The sequence below is a fragment of the Lissotriton vulgaris genome, chromosome 2_1 (genome assembly GCF_964263255.1).
Source record: "Lissotriton vulgaris chromosome 2_1, aLisVul1.2, whole genome shotgun sequence".
Classification (NCBI taxonomy): domain Eukaryota; kingdom Metazoa; phylum Chordata; class Amphibia; order Caudata; family Salamandridae; genus Lissotriton; species Lissotriton vulgaris.
The window spans coordinates 823,620,147-823,642,976 of NC_141687.1; positions in this window are offsets into that span (position 1 = coordinate 823,620,147).

The following is a 22,830-nucleotide window of genomic DNA, read 5'->3' on the forward strand; positions in this document are numbered from 1 at the left end:
ATTAGGGAATTGCAAAGTTTGTGCATATCCATTTGCATTTCTTAAATAGTGATTCCTACGAAGTCGCTATTTAAGAAATGCAAATGGGAACCTTCATACATCTGGCCCTTATCTTTATGCAACCGTCAAGTATGGCTGCTATATATTAATCTCTGCCTTGCCTTAAAAACCTAAGCATACTTCACCAAAAGTGAGTCCCAGTTTAGTACTTTCGTCTCTTCCCTCAAGTGAAACTCAAAAAATTGTACGCCATAAAATTTGCCCTCACTGCCAATTGCTGTCAGATACATGACTTAAGTATCAAGCATGACATAGATTTACTTTTTATTATAAAATCCTTGCAAGACGCAAATTCTACCCCGGAAACTACACTTGCCTCTGTGGAAATTTTATAAGAAAATTGTGTTTTGGAACTTCCTGTTTTTTTGGCCACTCCTTAACAGATCTTCCTGATACTTTCAAGGAAGGAGATGAGGTGGGTGAGCATTGAGCATTTTTGGAGAAAGTTTTGTGAAGATTCATCAATTGGCGTCAAAGTTATTAGCAAACCCAAAAAGACAATTTCCTATAGTAACTATGTCCTAACTGCAACTGCACAGTGGCAAACACAATCTATCTATCTATCTATCTATCTATCTATCTATCTATCTATCTATCTATCTATCTATCTATCTATCTATCTATCTATCTATCTATCTATCTATCTAGCTATCTAGCTATCTATATCTGCTATATGTACTAAAGAGGTTTGCTCTGGTGAAAAAGTCAGAAAAACCATTAAACTTATTTACGCATCTAGTGAACTGCGCCTGTGCCTAATTATTGCCTATACTCTTTCCATACCAGTTGCTTTTACGACATTTGACACTCCAATAGATGAGATAGGGCCGCAGAGCATAAGTTCACTAAGATCGTAGATGAAATTACAACCTTGTACTTGAAACCTCCATTAACTTGTGTAATATTTCGTTTTTGCTGTGAAATGAAAGTACTTTTAGCTAATAGATAAGCCCTGGACGGGACAATATGTTATTATGTCCTTTGGTTGACTATTGAGTTCTGATCTCTTGTCCCTCATACTACGTCTCTTGGAAGCCTTTGACTGCTTGCCATCACTACTCTGAGTGTCAAATGTGGTAAGGGTTGGGTGTGCCTAGTTTGTAGAGCCAGAGTAAGACCGTTCCAGAACATCAGTGGCAAATGACCTTAACCATCACAATTTGGTCCCAGTAGTCCTTGTCTGACAATTTGCAGCAATCCGTGTAGGATCTAAATGCTCAAGTTCTAATTGTCTTGAACAAAGCTATAAGTTCAGCTTAAACACAGCAAAGAATCATGGCAGATAGAAGACTGGTGGGAGTAGGACTGATAGATTGTTTGTGGGCCAGTTAACAAATCTGTGTTTGCAGAGAGAATGGAGTCCTACCAGAAAGATGTATAAGGCGATCCCTCTAGGTTTTCTTAGAGACCAGTTACAGAAACTGGGTGGAATAGAAGAAAATATGATGGGATCTAGAGAAGGTAAACAGGGAGGGACTAATGTAATGTCAGGATCCATTAGCCACTTAGCGCAGGCCTTCCTCAGACACATCACAAGAATGTCCCCCAATTTGTTTATGCCTCCATCCCCTCTTGATTTCCAGGGTACCACTGTCACAGTCCCTAGGAGTCGTTTCATTGGGCTGAAATTGACTGACACTCAGGTATTGTGGTTGGCATCCAGAAAGTTATGGCTGAGGAAGAGGAGAAGGCAAGGGTGGTTTAAAGGGAAATTAGCTCCCAAGGAAAAAGAGAAAAGGAGGTGGGAGAGACAAGAGCAATGGGCCTGAGAAGAATGAAGAACTGAGAGAGTGGGGTGGCGTGGCCAAAGCAAGCCATGATGGCAGACATGTGCTAGATGAACTACATCCAGCCTCTGCAATTATCCTTTAATCATCCTGCTTCTCCAATCTTTTTTGTATTCCTAGCTCATGTCCCAGGTGGGGCGTGTGTGTGGCTGCGCTTTCCGCACCGTTTCAGCTGTGAATTATTGCCCGGAGAGACGGGGTAGCGGTGGTCTGGAGCATGGCCTGAAGGCGGTTGTGCGGGGGCATAGCCTGGGGGTCTGGAGCAGAGGCTTGTGAAGGGCGTGTGCAGTGGTTGGGGCCCCCGGCGGAGAGCAGTGATGGTGCTGGGGAGCCTGGGGTGACCGATCGTGCTGCGAGTGTCTAGGGCGACAGCGACTGTCTCGACCAAGCCAGGGACCCCGGCGTGTGGTCATCTCTCTCCCGGCCCCCCCCTCCTGAGCAGCTGCCGGATCATCGGCGGTCATATTGGGTCACGTATGGAGTTTTGGGGGGCGAAGCCGAAACCGGGACCGGGGGCCGCTCCATTGCTGCTGGGTCAGTGTTGGGGCTGGGGCCTATTTGCTCCTCCGACATCAGGAGGGCCGCCAGCGGCTGCTCCCTTCATTGACCGCACTGTGCACTTGCCTCGGCGGCCATTTTGGGTCACACAAGTACACTGCGGTGTGCACAGACTGTGGGTTAGCCAAGGGCCTCCGCGGTCTTTTGCAATTGCTATGCACTTTGAAGGCTGGTGGTGGGCCCTTGGGGAGACAACGTGGAGAGTGTGAGGGTTCCTCCTGGCTCTCTGACAGCAAGCCCTATCTGCCACGGATGCCCACGGGGGCGCAGCCACCCTAGGAATTAGCACAGGGGGCTGCGGCGGAGCACTGTGGCATTGCGGCGGTGGGTGGCTGCCAGTGGATATTGACTGACTGGAGCTGGGTGCCCCCGGGGGCCCCCTCCCCCCCCCCTCTTTGTCTTTGCCTCCCCCTTTGCTGGTGGTCCTGCAGTCGTGGTCGGATCAGGTTGCGCGGGCAGCGTATCTACATCTCGGCAGCCTCCCTGTTTCACCTTTACTACTCTTTGGACTAGGAGGTTTGAGACAGACCACCTCACACGGGGGACCGTTCTTCCACTCTCCCTGGTGCTGGCAGGCCCGCAGTCCTCTGCCAAAGCTGTTTGGTGAGTCGGATCAAAGGTAACCTGGGAGCTTGAGGGCTCGGTCGCCCTCATGACGAGGGACAAGGCGGGCGGAGGCTCGGCCAAGCAGTGCACACTCGACAAATTTACAGGGCCCGGGACCCCGGTGGTGGAGCTCGGAGGGGCACAGGGGGCTGTGCCAGATATGCCGGACAATGCTGCACTCATGGCTGCTATTACGCAGTCTAGGGATGTGCTGGACACTAAAACCAGGGTGGTCGGCTCCGATGTCATGCTCCTGTGCCAAGGTTTATGAAATGTGGTGGCACACATTATGGAAGCTGAGTCACAAATCTCTGGCGTGGAAGATGGAGTCACCACCCTACAGAAGCGGGTGGCCGCACTAGAGACAACTCAGCAGGGCCTTGCTGCACGAGTGGAGGATGCAGAGGGTAGGACCAAGCGCAACAACCTCCCCTTTGTAGACTTTCCGGAGGGCTGTGAAGGGAGAGTTATGGGGCGGTTTCTTAGTGGCTGTAGAGTTGGCTCCCCCCGGAATCCCTGTCTCGCTGTTTTGTGGTGGAGCAAGCCCATTGGGCTTTCATGCAGAAGCCTCCGCCTCTGCTTTATGATAATGCTTGTATTTTGATCTTTCCTGACTACATGAAACTGGCTCAGCAACGGAGGCAATCGTTTCTGGTGGCCAAACGTCCATAAGCACTGCTGTATCCGGCCCGGCTGCGGTTGGTGTCTCGGTCCCGCACTCCATTTTTTAACTCCCCGGAAGATGTTTTTCAGTGGACGGATGAGACGGTGCTGCTGCGTCCTCACATGCCGCCCAGGCGGGAATTGGACTCTTTATCTAGCGAGGTGGCTTGGAAGCAGCCTCAACTGAAACCCAAGGGTCACAGACGCTCCAGACCCAGACGTCGGGCTCAATCATGCAGTGGATCCTCCCGGGCCGGATTGGCCTCCCGGCAGACTACATCAGCCTCATGAGTGGAGGGGGGACCGCAGTCCTGTGAGACTTCGACACTGCTGCTTTGATTAGAGAAGCCTGTGAGTGGGCCGGTTTCTCTGTTGGACCTTCCCCGACGGAGAGGGTGCCTGTTGACAATGGGCTGTGTGTTGGGGATCCATTGGTTGGGGTGCGCCGGGACCCCCTGTTGGGGTCTGCAGCCCACACCCGCCGCAACAGATACTTCATCGTTATTGAGGTATAGGGTGGGGGGGGGTTGTTGGGTTGGTATTGGTGTTGTCCCCGGATCGCACTTCTCTACACTAACATTAGGCCTTCATGCAAACATAAAACATCTTTCTGTGAACCAGCACTTGCTACCATGGTCCTTCATGTCAGTCCCACTTGATAGCTCACGGGTGCCCTTTGGTACCCTTCAAAAAGTAAGTTGGAATGTCAGGGGGGCCCTAGACAAGATCAAATGTGGGGCCATACTTCAACAGGCTAAAAGGGCCCATGCAGACAACCCTCATGCTACAAGAAACACACCTTATGGGGTTGAAGGCACTCTGCTTTCAGCACTCTGGTTACGTTCAGGTGTTTCACTCGGGGTTTGTGAGGGGGTCATGGGGGTGGCAATCCTGATCCACCGTCGGGTCCCATACACTCATTTTAAGACGTGGGCTGACACTCAGTGGGGGTATTTGTTCCTGCATGGCATGGTTGGTGAGGAGCCTGTGGTGTTGAGTTGTGTCTATGCCCCTCCTCCACTCTCGTGGGGTCTAGTAGAAAGACTTATGACGCTATGGACGGATATACCAGATGACCTGTCTGCGGTTGGGGGACACTGGAATGACGTGATGGATGTGACCAGGGATCGGTGGAGGCCCGGGGGAGGTGTGGCTGCTGGCTGGCTCATGAAACTGGGCTCTCTGTCGTTGGCGCTTGACTGGGTGGACCCGTGGTGCCGGCTACATGGGAATGATCAGGGATATACATATCTTTCGACGGTTCATTACTCCTACTCCTGCCTTGATTACCTGTTTGTTCCACAGGTGGCGGCGTATAGGGTGGTCGAGGCGGATATTCTTCTGCGGGCCTTTCCGATCACTCGCCGGTTGCCCTTACATTATTGGTGGGCCGGGCGAGACAACCTTTCCGTTGGCACTTCTCGGCTTTGAACCTCCAGAAGGAAGAATATCAGGAGCGTGTGGAAAGTGCTATTGACCAATTTCTGGCACTCAATGTGGGATCGGTTTCGAGGTCCAAACCCCTCTTGGAGGCATTGAAGCCCACCATACGAGGTGTCGACATCTCCTTCTGCGTGGCTGCTCGCAGAGCACGTAGGGAAGCTCTGCTACAAGCGGAGGCTAATATTATGGACCTGGATCACCGCAGTAGGAGTGACGGGGGTAATCAGGTCCGTTAACAGTTGCTGCTGGCACAACAGAACTACGCCGCCCTCATAATGGATGAAGCCCGCCTTGCTTGGCTGGCAACACGCAGTAGGGATTACCAATGGGGTTATAAGTCTAGCAAGATGCTCCACCGGTTGTGTCAAGGGATGTTGCACTCCCATGCCCTCCCCGGTATAGCACGTCCAGACGGGGAGTCCATTAAGGACCCCTCTGAAATTGCCGAAAGCTTTGCTAAGTATTATTCGGAGTTATACTCCCCCAGAGAGTGTCTACAGGAAGATGTGATAGACCGCTTTCTAGACGACCTCCCGCCTAGGGCTCTCTCCAATGAGGTACATACAGAATTAGATCTCCAAATCACAAAAGAGGAATTGGGTGCCGCCCTGGGGTACCTTAACTCTGGGAAGGCCCCAGGGCCGAACGAGTTTCCCTGTGAATTTTTTAAGAAGTACTTCTTGCAGCGAGGGCCCCACTATCTCAGAATAGTAGAGGAGGTCCGCGAGCGGGGATGCCTTCCTCAAGACTGGAGACATGCAGAGGTAGTGGTGTTCCATAAACCTGGACGCCCCCCGGACCAACAAGCTTCCTATCGTCCTATTTCCCTTCTGAACGTCGAAGCCAAAATCTTGGCCAAGTTGCTCGCCAATCGCCTGCGGTCTCATATCACTACCTTAGTGCACCCTGATCAGGCCGGGTTATGCTCCAGAGGGCAACCCGACATGATAGCCCAAGAGCACATGTTGCTGTTGCGACCATTCGGGGTCTGGGTGAGCGGGCGGCGCTACTATTGGCAGATATAGACACGGCCTTTGATTCCCTTAGTTGGGTGTACCTATTCGCATTGTTACACAGGCTGAATATTGGACTGCGCTTCTTGTCCTATCTGACCTTGCTCTATACTGACCTCACTGTGTCAGTGCGTGTCGCCGACTCTACCTCCTCCACTTTTCACATTAGACAGGGTACCCGGCAGGGCTGCCCACTGTCTCCATACCTATTTGTATTGGCTATAGAACCCCTAGTAAGCATGGGCGAATTTTGCGAATCTCGCGTTCGCGAATTTTGCGGATTTGCGAACTCGCAATCCGCAAAATCCGCGAATTCTCGCGAATTTGCGGATTTTATTTTTTTTGTGTTCGCGCGGGTTTCTGCCAGTTCGCGAGGGTTTTGTACAATTTCGCAAGCGCGAACTTACCTGTCGGGTCGCAAGTTTTGCGAACTTGTTGTTTCTACGTGTCCAGCCTGTTTTGGACACTCTTCTTCATCACTGCCACTCTCTGTCACCACTGCCACTCTCTGACTACTCATGCCACCCTCTGGCCCAGCCATGCCACCCTCTGTTTCATCACAGCACCCTCTGGTTGTCCAGTCAGTGTACATTATTGTGGCAAAGCAAAGCACACCTTCCCTGCCTCAAGTGACCTGAATTAATTTGGGGCTGATTAATGTGTCACAGAATATTTTTTTAGCTGGCACCTGCTTCCTTAGTGCTTCCTGATTAGTGATCTTTTGCACTTGCTAAGTGCTTTCATTGTTGCAAAATTAGTTACAACACCTGCCCTGCCCCAACTGACAATAATGAATTAGGGGCTGATTAATGGATTTGAACTTCCAGCCTGGCTCCTGCTTGTCTCCCTTAGCTGTAATTCAGGACCTTTGTGGCATATGTGTAACTATTCTGAGGTTCAGAGCAGGGTCACATAATAGTTGCAACTGGCAACTGAACTCTGGAGGGGCCCCTCAGGAAGCACTACAGGAAATGGCTACTAATGATGAGCCTGAACTTTTGAACCTGGTAAGTAGTTTCAGTTTTGCTAAGATCGTATTTCTGCAATTTAGCGCTTATTCGCGGGGCGCGAAGTTGTACTGGGAAGCCGCGAACTCACGCGAACAGTGCGAGCAAGCCATAAAATCCGCTGCTCGCGGATTTGGCGGGAGATTCGCGAATCTCGCGGATTGCGAATTTACCGAAAATCCGCAAAATCCGCGAGCGAAACGGATTTTCCGCCCATGCTTAACCCCTAGCCGCCTGGGTGCAAGTTGATGTGCTGGTGACTGGCTTTGAATGGGCGCATAGATTATCGGATGGTGTCGCATTATATGCTGACGACGTTTTATTTTTTCTTACTGATGTGGATAGGACGGGGCTGAAACTGCTCCGCATCATGTAGAGTCATTGGGTTTTTACCTGAGCCTCCGCAAGTCCACCTTGTGGCTTCCTGAGTACGCATCGGGTCTTGGCTCCTGGGCTTCATCGGTTTGAGTGGTTACAGGGGGGATGAAATACTTGGGAGTATTCCTGTCGGACTCGCCGATCGTGGCCTGGGAAAGGAATCTGGTTCCAGTTTGGGAACATGTGCGGGAGGATCTTAAGGCTTGGTGACATATGCCTCTGGCAATCTATGGTCGATCAGCCATATTCAAGATGGTCTTGCTCCTCCGTTTACTATACCAATTGCAGAACCACCCCTACCCGATTTCCCCCAGATGGTTCCGTCAGGGTAATGCTGCCCTGGGTCAGTTTCCATGGGCTGGGGGAGTGGTGCGAGTTGCCCTACGAATGTGCTTCCTCTCTACGTACTGTGGGGGGCTCGCGACCTCTGACATTTTATCATACTATATGGCTTCCCACCTGCTCGTTCTGAATGAATGGTGGTAAGGGGATAGGGACGACCATGCCTATGCAATTGAGCGGTAAGGTATGGGGGAGTTCTCCCTCCACACGATACTGTACTCTGCACCGATACACAATTCATTGCCGTCGGCAGCAAAGGTCATTTTACAAATTTGGCGGCAGACCCTACGGAGGATGGGGTGGTGGAATAAACTGACATGGGAGACCCCTCTATGGAACAATGGGCGTCTGCCACAATTACCCACTCTGTCAGGGTTTTGTAGATGGGATAGCATTGCTATCTCTAGCCTGGGGAATGTAACGCAGGGGACGGTCCTGAAGTCCTTTCAGGACCTGCAAAAGGACTTTCACATGCCAAGAACCCAATTCTATAAGTATCTTCAGTTTTGGCACGCCCTCTCCCCAAGCCTGGAGGGCTTGGAGTCACTGGCGGAGTTTAGCCCGATAGAAGCGAAGGTGTTTATGGGAGATCTTCAGGATCACGAGATCTCTAAGATTTACCAATCCCTGGTTACTCACTGCTCTCCCACACTGCAGAAGCTTAGAGGGGCCTGGGAGGGAGATGTGGGCCCATATGATGAGGAAGACTGGACGGACGCCCTGACTTCCCCACAGGGGCGGCTATAGCAGTACGTCTGTGCTTGGTCCAGTTTAAGTATCTTCGCCGGGTCTATTTTACACTAGCTCGATTCTGGAGGGTGGAATTGGTATCGTCACAGGTGTGTCTTCAGTGCGAATAGAAGGAGGGTACCCTGATACATACAGTTTGGCTCTGTCTTTCCTTGGCACGATTTTGGAGGGGAGTGCTGGCCTGCCTCTCCGAGGTGTTGGGTTGGGACCTTCCCCACTCGCCGAAGCAGGTGCTCCTACATGTTATGGATGGGATTGGGGGCAACATATATAAACGCCATCTTATGCTGCTTGGGCTCACTCTGGCGAAGAGAGACATTGCTAGGGCCTGGAAGGCACCCGCCCCACCCTCGGTGTCCTCATGGAAGAATGGTCTAGACTTCTGAATGGGCTTGGAGATTCCCATTTGTACTGCAAGAGGGTGACCGCATAAACATTTTAAACTTTGGAGGCGTTAAAAAAACGGAGAGAGTGGAGAGGGAAAGAGAGTAAGGAAAAAGAAAGGTAAGACTGTAGAAAGAAATGCGGAGACTGGAAAAAGAAAACTAAAGAGAATTGCAGCAATAGAGAATAGTCTTAGAGAAAGAGAAGCTGTGGATGGCAGCAAAGACAGCTACATTCTGGTAAAGGTGATTCCCCTATCAACCTTGTGGGTGAATAAAAGAATGGGTGCAAGTGTATATGCGAGGCCGGGATATTTTGGAATGAGTTTTGAGTTTTGGGCTCGCTTGTAGAGTGAATAATGAGCCTAAGGCAGGTACGTTAAAAGGGTTGCTTGCGTACAGAAAGAGCTGCATTCATTGGGAGAATGCTTGCAGCTGATCAGATGAACTGTGAGCAAATAAAGGAAGCTCGCTCAACGGGTTTGTGCTGAAGCCAGCTCAGTACCTTTAGACTTTAAAAGAAAGAAAGCTGAAGGTTTTCTGTTTGAAACTTGGATTGATGGTGTGTTGTGTGTTTGGAACTGGACTGTGAGAGGGCTGGAGGCAAAGGATGTTCATACCCTTAACCAGTTAGTAGAGTGATTCAAGGAGGAGTGCTGTACCTCACTTAAGCAATACCTAACTGACTTGACAGACATTGATTCAGAGAAACTTGCCATGTTGGCTGATAAGCCATTAGCTAAAGACGCTTAACAAAGAGTTCGAGCAGCCTTGTTGGGAGAGAGGAACTCTCAAAAGACTGAGGGAAAGGGCATTGGCCATTCCGAGGGTTCAAGAAATGACATAAGCAGATAGGGAACTGAGGGCCACATGTATGTAGCATTTTCTGTGTTGCAAACAGACCGATTCACCGAATATTATCGTTTGCGACTGGTAAAAAGACTTTTTCTATGTGCAAAACCCGATTTTGTGATTTGGTAACCTATTACCAGATGGCAAAATGGGTTAGCAATTCAGTATTAGGAAGGGGCGTGTTAAGGGAGTCTCTTAATAATAGCGACTCGCAGTGGTATGTATGAATGTTTTGCGACTGAAATGCAGACACAAAACATTCACTTTTTACCACCAAATTACATTTTTTCATGCTGTGTGCCTTACCCACATTGTTATGTTATGTTACACAGCATTTGTAAAGCGTGCGTACACCAAGCAGGTTTCATGGTGCAGGGTAAAAGGAGTTAACAAAAAGATTAGGGGTCTATCCATATGCCTGACTGAAGACGCAGAGGGCATATTTACAAGCCCCTTGCACTGCCGGTGTGTCTCTTTTTGTGACGCACCTGCGGTGCATTTTGCTGCCCCATATTTACAAGGACACGTAAAGTCACCCTGCGTGGCTGTTTGTGTCCTTGTTTATTCGGCCCCTTTTCATGCAACACCTTGGGTGAAAGGGGCGTGCCATGGGTGTTTCTGTGGGTGTTCCCACGAAAAACCCATGGCTTCTTCCGCATTCCCAGATTTACAAACTTTCGTAAACTTGGGAATGCATCAGAATGCTACGCCTCCCAGGGGAGGCATAGCGAGGAGCAACGAGGAGAAATGTTATAATTTCTCCTCATTTTTTCCTCTTTCTATGTGTGCTGTATTCTGCAGCATGCATAGAAAGACGAAATCCCCTCTGGTGATTGTTTTTGGGAAGGAAGCTCTCCCTTCCTGCACAACAACAATCATCCCCGCAACACAGGCACCCTTGCACCATAGTGCAAGAGTGCCTGTGTCGGAGCAGGGCAGCCAATCTTATGCCAGCGCAGGGGAGAGCAAAGGGATCCGTCATATCATTGTAGATATGACACATCCCTTTGCTTCCAAAGTAATGAAGAATGGCGCAGCTAAATGGCTTTCAGCACCGCACTGCGTTACTTTGTCGTAAATAAGGCCCCATGTTTTTAAAAGTGTCCTACATCTGGAATAGACAGTTGTAGACCTTATGTCAGGAGCAAGAGAGTTCCTAAGATACGGGGCAATCACAGAAAATCTAGATCCGTCCACCCTCTTCTTTTTAAACTTAGGCATGCCTAACAAGTTACGGTGGGCTGATCTGAGATTGCGTTTTCTGGTGTATTTTTGAAGTCTGGAGGACACAAAAATTGGGATTTTCCCATACAGTGATTTTTTTTGATAACCAATTTTATTGATTTTGTGAAATTGCATCAAAAACAACACCACCAATCAAGGGTACAATATGTAAGATGGAATACAGACGAAAACACATCACATCCGCATGTAGAATTGAAAAGCATATAGAAGATAATGATGGTCCAGCTCCAGTCCACATTTGCATGACAGAAGCCCCCTCTCTTTAGTCCTCCACCACCTCCATCCATTTGCCCCACATTCAACAAAATTTTTGCGGGCACCCTCTGGCTGCGTATAGGAGTCGTTCCTGTGCGCACACAAGTCCACTCCCCTACACCAGCGCGCCATCGTAGGTGGATCGGAATTCAGCCATTGGGCCGCTATGTCCCTCCTGGCCATGATCAGGGCAGTGTTGTAGAAGAGCTTCTCAGCCCTTGTGCCATCCAGTCCCTTGGAGATGCCCAGGATCACATTCAATGGAGCGAGAGGGACCTCTGAGAGAGCGCAATTTGAATGAAACATATGTCTGTACCATATTTACAAGCATATCGCATAAACGTAGAAGTTGTAACGTGAAATAGCATTCGTAGTATAAAGTTAGTCGATGTAACCAAATTAATGGGAAATGTATCTGTAGTAATTCGAATATGCATTAGAATTGAGAGGCCGTATACGTAGTGGTCTAATATAGAAATGTGTAGAAATGCTTAAAGAACAGTAGAACGTGCTAAACTGAAAATATGTGTGTAATTATTAAACGGAGAAAGCGGTGAAACGTAAAGCAAAGAAATGTGCAGACTATATAGCACGGTGTAAGCACGAGAATATAAACGTTGTATTTTATGTAACATGGATTTCAAGTATAATCACTGATTTGCTGATTCAATTATATATAAATGTGTGTTAAAGGTTATACTGTGTAGAAGAGTTGTAGGAATTTTAGAATAGAGTGGTCATGTGTGGTTTTAACCTAACTGACCAAGGGTTCGCAAGAGTGTAGTCCGCTGTATTTAATTTAGTGGGCTCACAGGAATAGGGGATAGCCTTGATCTGAACATGCGAGACAAGAGTCAAGGGTCTTGCTAGATTTAAGGTGACAATGCTGGACGAAGTTTATGGCCTAAGTGAGATAAGAGACGTTTGGAATTTGGGTCTTGTTTAGAAATGACCGTTCACAGGACCAAACGAGGTTATGATCACAAACTTAAAGAATGGAACTCTGTTGAGGTGATAGACTTTGCTCTGAAAGTGTCAAATGGAATGTCAATGAAGTCACCAGCAAGAAGACGAAGATGGTGCCCAAGAAGAAAGGTCAACTTAACGGACGACGCGGAGAGATGAAGCGATGGAAAAACCCAAGAATGAGAGCATGTGAAAATGTATACGTGGTGGGCGTCAAGGGGCGTTCCATCCATACTGTGATTGTGTATTTAGGGACAGCACCCCGGGGAGAAGATAGCGAAGAGCTCAGAGCGCAGAATAGAAGATCAGAGCGCAGGTCAGAAGATCTGAGAGCAGAGCGCAAGAGAGCAGTAGGCCGAGGACCCTTAGAGAGCGGATGGGTAGGCAGAGAGGGTACTGCTTCTCGATATAAGTTACCATTAAGAGGCTAAGAGAGTTTGAACTTCTTTGGAAGTCAAACTGCTGACACCTTTTTAGGTAAGGAACTTGCGAAGTAGGGATGTCACCTAGCATAGAGTAGGGACAGATTTAACTTGTTTATTCTTTTCTTTTAGATGACGTAACGGAACCACTTTGTGTTTATGCTTTTTAATCTGTTGATTCTGGAATTGATTTTAATTGTATTCTTTTGTAGACTTAGATTCTTTAGGGAATTTATGTTCCCTTTAGTTCCTGTCTACTTGTTGAATCTTATCCTGAGAGGATTGTATATGCAATTAATTCTGATTTTATATTAAACTTTTAAAACTTTATCAGTCGTAAGTGGTTCTTCAGAGTTGTGTCAGTCTATGGGGTTGATTTAACCTATGTGGGGTTTGCCTTTTACTCAATGACAGAAAATAATCGATCCAAAAGGAAGAATGAGATAGGTATCTAGGTAATCAGAAACAATATCAAAATCTCATTCCCCGCACCTCCCAGGACAAGACCTCAGCAAGCTCCCCGGTGACCAATTCCCAATACCTCGTGATCACAGAGCAGAGCCATACCAGGTGATAGAAATCTGCATGTGGGTGAGAACAGTGGGGGAAGGATGCATCAGGCCGGTACCCCACGCGGTGGAGGCGCAGTGGCGTGAGGCAAGCAGCGTGAAGGTAATATACTTGGGCTAGGCGAAGCCTCGAAGAGACTGTAATTGTTTTGGGGGCCATCAATGCGTCTCTCCAGTCAGCGTCCTCGAGTGCCACAATCCAACCCTCCCATGTAGCCCGGAGGTGAGATAGGGAATTGGGGGTGTTATTTGTAAGGAATCGGTAGATACAGGAGATTCCCCCCTTCCCCAGATTACCAGTCATGACCTGGGCTTCCTGTGGACTGTATTCAGGTAAGGAGGTACCCTCCGAAACATGGGAGCTAAGGGCATGGTGTACTGGCAGATAACGAAACAACTGGGATGAGTGAAGGGAGTATTGAGTCTGCAAGTCCTGGAAGGAGAGTAAGTGAGTCCCACTGCAGATGTCGCCAGCAGGGAGATTCCAATAAGATCCCACGGTCGGAATCCTGAAAGATTGGACACCTCTCGGTGACTGGTCCCACACCCACCACAGAGGAGTGTATTGGGTCAGCTTACCCGACCAATATGTGTGGCGCAGAGAGGCCTTCTGTTAAAGCGCGGTTTTTTAAGGGTAAGTAAGATGGACACACACAAAGGCTTCAAGAGTGGCTCTTTATTGCCAATGAACTGCAGTTGAGACAATTTGGCAGTAGGACTGCAAAGAGATCTGCTGTACAGTAAGGAAATCAGTCCTTATATACATTTTACAGAACTTGGACACATTAATCATTAACAACAACAATATGGTGTGAGCATTTCACAAATATGTCCACGTGTACATTTACTTTACATTTACTTAATACATGATGCACATGACCATGCTAATATTTAGCCAACCTCTTACGCTACTGCCTCCTGACCTAGAACTTAACTCTGTTATCTTGTTTTTTGTCAAACATGCACTGTTTGATGTAGTCAGCAGATGTTCGTGGTCTTTGCTTTCTTCGTAAATTTTAAACACACAACATTTGTCCTAAGCAAACACTTTACCCACGCAGGGGCAGAGCAGATTGACACGTCCCAGTTCAGAGAGTCAGTTCTAGGAATTAACTCTCTGAACTGGCTCCTGTACACAGATGAAGGCCAGTGAACTATTACACATGTTTGAGTTACAACAGAAGGGACACGTACTCTTTCATTTGCAATCCATTTGGTTTTAGCTGAATTTCAGACAATTTAGTTTAACCAGTCATGGAGCTGCCTTTCATTATGATTAGTGGGCTCATATTATTTGCAAGCAGGTGAAACATAGAAATTAATGTAAAACTACGGTTCACTTTAATGTATCCCTTCATCAAAGGGCTAATTAATTTTTCATCTTTCACAAACGACCCTTTGAACCTTAGTTTAAAATAATTTCATCTTGAAGCATATCAATATTCAATAATTATATTGTTTATCCTTATCATTGTCAGAAATGTCTATGTGCATCAATTCAGTGGTGACTGTTTGCATCATTATTCTATCATTTTCCTTTGATCTCATCACTGGGCATTTTGTCAGCTGTCCTAATAGTTGACAGCACATTGGCAAGCAATTAATTAATAGACAACAGCCTATTATTAATAGGAAAATTGTTATGAACGCCATTCTTATCTTCCAACCCCATGCACTTAACCAACTCCAAAGTGAACCTCCTATATCCCATGTGCCGGAATCCTTATGTGCTTCAACACCTATATGATGCAGTCTTTTTATTGCTTCCCTGACAGTAACAGAGGAGTCAGGGACATAGGTGCAACAGGACGCCCCTATAATAGCACAGACTCCTCCCCTCTCTGCTAGCATCATGTCAAGAATCATTCTATTTTGTAACAAAACTAATCTCACAGCTTGAAGCTCTACTGTAATATTTTCAAGTATACTTGTTGTTTCATTTATTGTTGCTTCTAGTAGTCTGGACAATCTACGTATATCCCTGGAATTTATAGCTGGACCAATCCATGGTATTACTCCTTTTAATATATCACCCGTTATTTCTGCTGCTGTATCTCTTTGATCCACACTTCTCCTGCCTCTCCGTGGTGCATGCCTTTGCATATCCCTCCGTATTTTCTTTGTGTCTTTTATCTCTATAGCAGGTAGTACAAAACCCAGGTGACAACAACCACTCCAATTTGTTGGAAGCCATGTATAAGCCCTTTCTCCACAAATAAAATAAATTGAGTCACCTATGTAAAGTGGAATGCTATTATTTCCGGCTGTCATTTCGAATGTCATGTTACAATTTGTACTATTGCCCACCAGATAGGTCCCATTACTTCTAATACAAATACTCCCTATTGCGTTGTGTTTTCTTATTTTTAGCTTCAAAAATTGTATTTTCTTGTTTGCCTCTTTTGATGGACCTACCCTCCCAGTGCTTGTATTCTGAGTTGGAAAGAGTGGAGTAAAGATGTCAGACAGGGGGAATGTTGCATTCTGTTCCATTACTTCCGTGCAGTTCCCCGGTGTCAGAATATCTGCCATATATTTGTTATATAATGTTCCTGCAGGTTGAGCCATAGTTGTCCCTGCACCAGAAGTACTTTCCTTTAAATTCTGCAAAACAGCTATTAGCTCTATTTTTACTATTGTTATGTAAATGGCGTAACAGGATGCTGCAAAAGGCAATGGAACTTGAACCAGGAGTAGACTTTGGTCTACAGAAGCTGGGAATTGCAAACATATCCAGCAATTTCTCCTTGCTAATATCTTATTGGTATGATGAAACAAAGTTACAAAGGAATTGTGGTGCATATCTTCTCTGTGGGCTATTTCTTCAGGTGACAAAGTGTATGCAGGTATGGTAGCAGGGGGTGTTGGTGTTGGGACCAACTGTTCCATGGGATAGAACACGTCCAATAGATATACAGTTATTAATGCTAGTAATAACAGACAGAATATCACCCCAGGTATGCACATTTTAGACTTGTAACATTTTTCTTCATTTTTAGAGCTGTATATTCCCTATCCATACCTATCTATTCCTATACTTTCTTTAATTAGATGTAGTGCTATTGATGACACTATGTTGTGAATTATCACTGTGAATCTTTACTATAATATAAGCTAAACACACTAAAAGCATGAACACATATAAGGTGAGGCTGTAGTACACAATATATTGTGAACAGTTATTCGTTAATATTTCAGATGGCCTTTGAGAATTTCTTGGTACTTCCCGCCTCCCAAAGATATGCATGTAATTCTTGTAATGCACGACCCTTTGATCATGTATATCAATCGTTAGTGCAGCCACACTTTATTTTACAGGAGTGTCCACTGTACCTCACCCCAAAGGTAGCTTTCCAAAGCTGGCTGTCTTGATGACCTGGAAAAAGTTCTTTGCTGGTTGCTGCAGCAGCACGGGTGCTCGCAGTGACAGAAGGACTCGCAAATACCTCCTGGATCAGTTCATCCACTAACTGCAGTGGCACACTCTTTGCTATTCATCTTTCTTTGTAGACTAATCATTCCCTGATGAATTATTGTAGACTTGTCTTGTTATGCAAACATGCTATTACCCCTGGTGGTAGTGTGCAATATGCCCTAGTTGAATTTTTCTCAGTCTGAAAGTACTCTACTCAAAGCTTCTTGGAATGCTATACTATTTAAATCTCGCATTAATTGGTATTCTAGCTGATCAAATACTTCCTGAAGGTAAATGAGTGCGTCTTCACTATTTTCTTCACTGCTATTCTCAAAGTCAAAAATTGTTGTCAAAATATCTGTTAGGATAATATCTAGTAGTAGTACTTCATCTATTTCCTGTAGAAGATCAGTTACCGGAATTACTGACATTTCATCTCCTTCTTCTTTGTAGACCTCAAATTTTACCTTTTTTCCTCTTTGATCAGTTCTGGTGTTGGCATGTGCTGCTGACCTGGGTCTTGGCTGGATGCAGTCTCAGGAGGTGCCCTCTTGATATGGCTGGCGTGGATCCAGAATTTGTTGTTGGTGCATTTTACTGCTGTATTTGTGGCGAGCAGGACTTGCTGTGGACCCTTCCAGCGAGCTTGGAGACAGTTAGACCTCTGGAACGATTTGATGAGCACCCAGTCACCGGGCTTGAACTTGTGCCCCTCAACCTGCAGTGGCTCTGGAAGGGTCCCCTTCACCTGCTGGTTGATAGAAGCAAGAGTACGTGTAAGTGACATGCAGTAATCATTCAACAATTCATTCGTCATCATAGGCAGAGCATTTTTGTCTGGAACTCCCCACGCTACCATTGGCAACCCAGTGACTATTTCATGTGCACTGAGTTTTGTCTTGGCATCCGGTGTGCTCCTCATGCTCATTAGGGCAATTGGTAAGGCATCCATCCAGGTCAATTTTGTGTCAGCACATACTTTCGCTATTTTGTTTTTTAATACGCCATTTTTCCTTTCTACTGCACCAGCAGCCTCTGGATGATAGGCACAGTGCAACTTCTGCTGTATTCCCAGAGCATTGCATGTTAGTTTTATTATTTCATTACAGAAGTGGCTGCCATTGTCTGAAAATATTATTTTTGGGACCCCAAAATGTGGGATCAACTCTTTTATCAGGCACTTGGCTGTTGAGATGGCATCGTTATGTTTTACTGGATATGCCTCTATCTATTTTGAGTACATTCACACTACCACCAGGATATACCTATACTTATTTGTAGGTGGCATCTCCACATAGTCAATTTGCAGGGCTTCAAACGGCATTGTTGGTTTTTCAAAGTGGCCTTTGGGTACTGGAGCAGTCTTACCCACATTGTACTGTGCACATACCATACATGTTTGACATATCTCCTGTGCTGTTTTTCTTATGTTCTTGTTCACCCAGAAATTGTCCATACAATTTACTATGCTATCCCTGCATATGTGGGCCGGGCCATGCATGGCCAACCACATGGAGTAGACCATTCTGTCTGGCAACATGTACTTCTCCTTGGTCTCATTCATCCAGCATCCTTGAACAAATGACCCATTCTTTGACCAACTCATCTGTTCCTCTGCTGTTGCTCCTTGTTGCATTAGTCTCACACCTTCAGTTGTTAGATCTAGTGACTTCACTTCCAGGGGTAATTCTTGGGCTGTTAGTACTAATGCTGAATGACTTTGTGCTGTCTGTTTTGCTGTTGTATCAGCAAATGCATTTCCCTGGCCTACTTTGTCTGTAACCTTTTTGTGAGCACTGCATTTAACTATGGCCAATTTCTTTGGAAGTGCCAAGGAGTTAAGTAGTTTGGTGATAAGCACTCTGTGCTGTATCTTTGTGCCTTGTGAGGTAATAAAGCCTCTTTCCTTCCAGAGTCTTCCAAAGGAATGTGCCACATTAAAGGCGTATTGACTGTCTGTGAATATGTTAACACACCTTCCTACAGATAACTCACAAGCTTGTGTGAGTGCCACAAGTTCTGCTGCTTGTGCAGACAACTCAGGTATCTTACAGGACTCAACTACATTTTTATTTGTTACAACTGCATAGGCTGCTGATGTATTGTCTTCCTCTGTTTTAAGGCAGGAACCATCCACCCACAATTCTCCTTCAGCATCTGCATAGGGTGTATCAGTCATATCTATTCTACCCTTTGTTTGCTCCTCAGTTAACAAAATACAATCATGGTCTGAGTCCACTAAATCATCAGTGGTAACGGAGTGGCAGGGTTAAGAACATTACACTTGTGAAGTGTTACATGTGCTGCAAATAAACAGATCTCATACTGCGTGAGCCTGGCATTTGTGAGGTGCTGAGTACGTGTCTTATTCAGTATCAGCTCCACGGCATGTGGAACATAGACATCAACTTCATGTCCCATTATTATGCTTTCTGCACGTTGTAATGATAAGGCAGTTGCTGCAACCGAACGTATACAGGAAGGTAAAACCTTGGCTACAGTATCCAAGGTGGCAGAGAAATATGCGCATGGTGTTTTGTGGTCACCAAACTGCTGGCAGAAAACCCTAAGAGCACACCCGTCAGACTCATGAACATAGAGTTGGAAAGACTTAGAATAGTCAGGTAGGCCTAAAGCTTAGCTTAGGAGACAGTGTCTCCGTAGGGAATACCCTGAATATTAGACAGACCCAGGGTGTGCAGCACCAGACGATATGCTGGGTCGCACCAGCTGCCATTAAACCAATCTTGCACGGTAAGGAGTTGAGTCGCTAGATAGTAAAGATACAAACCCATCATCCAAAGGCCACCATCAAAAGATGGGATCCGACATTGGACCAGGGCCAGCCTGTGCATCCGCCCACCCCATAAAAACTTAGTGGCCAATCTGTCCATCTCCCGAAACCAGGATCTGGGGAAGGAGAGGGGCATATTCTGGAGCAGGTAGAGAAATCTGGGTAAGATCATACTTTTAAACAAAGCTATCCTACCAAGAGGGTTGAGTGGTAGCTTTTGCCATTTGAGGAGGTCGGCGCGGACCCACTTAACCAACGGGGTAACGTTAAGCGACCAAGCAAGGTCGGGGAGAAGGGCCACCCAGATCCCCAAGTACTTGAAGGACTGCCGCCGAAGAGGTATCGTTGACTGCCAGTCGAAGCATTCCCGTGAGAGGTGGAGGGAGACGAGGATGGACTTGGCGGGTTCATCCGAAGGCCCAAGGTGTGCTCGAAGAGATTCAAGGCCCAGAGACATCGGGGCCCAACTGAGCAGGGTCTGCTAAGAATAACAACACGTCGTCCGTGTAGAGCGTGATCTTGTCCTCTACAAAGCCGGGCCATCTCCATCCCGTGAGAGACTGGTCAGAGCAGATGAGACAAGCAAAGGGTTCCATGATCAGCGCAAAAAGAAGCGGCGAGAGGGGGCACCCTTGCTTGTGCTCCTCCTGATAGGAAAGGGACGGGACAGAGCCCCATTTACTGAAACCTGAGCCTGAGGGCGGCAGAACAATGTCCCAACTAGATTACGGAAGGGGAGCCCAAAACCCATTTCCTCCAACACTGCGTCCAAGTATCCTCAGTCCATCGAATCAAATGCCTTCTCCAAGTCCACAAGAAGGAGGGACAAGTATGGAGTTAGGAGGTGCCGATTCGCTAATGCAGGGTGGAGGCGTCAGAGACAGTGCCTGGTCCCTCTAGAGGGCAAAAACCACACTGATCTGGATGGACCTGCTTGGCAAGATGTGGTTGTATACGGTTGGCCAAGACGGAGGCGAATATTTTAAGCTCTGAGTTGATTAGAGAAATGGGGTGATAATAGGAGCAACGGTTCGAGGGGGGCTGCAACTTAGGGATCACCACAGTGGTGGCCAGGTCTGTCCCTGGACGGAAGGAGCCACAGTCCACCGCCTCACAATACATTTCCAGGTGCAGTGGGACCAGGGTGTCCCGGTAGGATGCATAGAACTCTTGAAGGAGCCCATCCAGTCCGGGTGTCTTACCTGCTGCCATGCACGATATGGTGTCATGAACCTCCTCAGGGAAGATCGGAAGGTCAAGTGCCTCGGCCTCTGAGTCGCTAAGGTGCGGGAGGGGGAACTGTTCACACCGGAAGAGCTCTGGGAGAGTGAGACTAGGAGTTCAAGCCGAGTAGAAAGTGGCGTAGTAGGCGGCAAAGCATTGGGCCACCTCCGCCGGGGCGTGATGGACTTTCCCACTCAGATCAAGCACTGTTGGGATGATATGGTTGGCCATAGGGTAGGTGGCCAGGCGATGGAGGAGCTTCCCATTTTTATCTCCTCTCCCGTAGACTTGGGCCACAGAAGTTCTCAAGAGCAGCTTGGCAGCTTCAAGGGAAGTCTGTCTGATTTCATCCCTCAGAAACACGAGTTTCCTGACTTGAGGCTCGGTTCTATCCTCTGAGGACAAAATCTCAAGCTGGGTGGCTTGAGCCTCCAGAAGTGTGAGGCAGGAATCGTGCGCCACGTGGTTAAGTTTAAGTTGGCCTTTGGCAAAGCCTCGAACGGTGGCCTTCCCAGCCTCCCATATGGTATGAAAGGAGGACACCGGTCCTTGATTGTTGGTAAAATAGAGACACCCATACAGTGATTTAAAAGGAACACAGCCAATTTTAAAGATGGACCACTGAGTGACGGGGAGCCCGTGCAGCTTTTTCTTTAAGAGCTTAGTATTGCAGTATCTTGGCTACCGCCAGACCAGCCTAGCTGCCTGGTTTTGTACCGTCTGCAGTCTCTGATTCAATCCTTTTGGAAATCCTAGGTAAAAAGAATTTGCATAGTCAATGCGAGACATCACCAGTGCCATTATCATCTGGATAATGGCTTAAAACATAAAATATGTCCTGTTTTTTTGTATCTTACAAAGCTGAAACGTACATGAGGAAATCACTGCTCCTATGTCCAGCTTTATAGAGAGATCCTCATCAATCAGGATTCCAAGGCTTTTAACTGCTGTTTTGGGAGTGGGAGGTAATCCCACCTCTAGAGGCCAGAATCGGGTATTCCAGTTAAGGATTTTATTGTTAGTGATCACTATTTCTGTTTTCTCTGAATTTAATTTCACTTAATGGCTATTCATCCAATCCCTAATATATAACAAGGTATTCAGGATATGATCCATAGATACCGACGTATTATCCATTTGAAGAGCAGCTGCATCTTCTCTGAGCATCAAATCTTATTTATGATTGTTTGTATTGCTGTGATTGAATTCCTTGTTTGCTTAATACTGGTAAACCTAAATGTCTTCATGAGGTTGGGTTTCCCATTTGTTATACTTTATCTTTATAACATGGTGCTGAGGTTTGTATACTTTAACATGACTGCTAATTTGTAATACACATTCTTAACAATAGTTAGTGGTTCCTGGTCCTTTTTGTGATGGCAAACTGGTTACACTGTTAATTGAAATTGATTGATGTCATGTTAACTCCCATCACCTCTCAGGTGGTAAAGAAAAGGTTCAATGGAGGAAAAATGGTAATAGGGTTGGTCCAGAGCACTGGTCACCCTTTTCTTTCCTCCTTTTGTATTTTTTATTATCTTGATCTGGTTGAAAGCCTGATGAGGAAAAATAAGTGCAAACCCTCACAAATGGGTGCTGTTTTGCCCCACCTGCAACCAGTGTCTCAAATTAAGCACTGCATATTGCCAGAGAGAGATATGTTTTTCTCCTGGTTCGTACAGATAGCAGTATGAAGGAAGACCATGAGTTGTCAGACAGGAGAGCTTCTGGATTACCCTTGCTATCTCCAGCAACACAAATGTTGAATTACCATGTGTAGGAACAGCAGGGCTATGTGGTTGAGGCCTATTGTTGTGCTAAGTCATCTCTCTAAAAGAAAAGTGAACGGGTATGAGAATCCTAGTGGAGGGATTCTTTGTTTAATTATCTCACAAACTCTCTTCTTGTGGTCAGTGTTTGTAGTATGATTGGTGGCAAGAGATACAGTATGAAGCATAATGGAGCAATCTAAAAGAACAAAGCACTTTCAAAAGAGAAATAATGAGTCTGTATTCTGTCAACAAGTAGGTCAAGAGAGGGTGGCGTGTCCAGGCAAGATGGCCACCTAGACGTGTTTCCCCAGAGCTCCCTCCGGCAC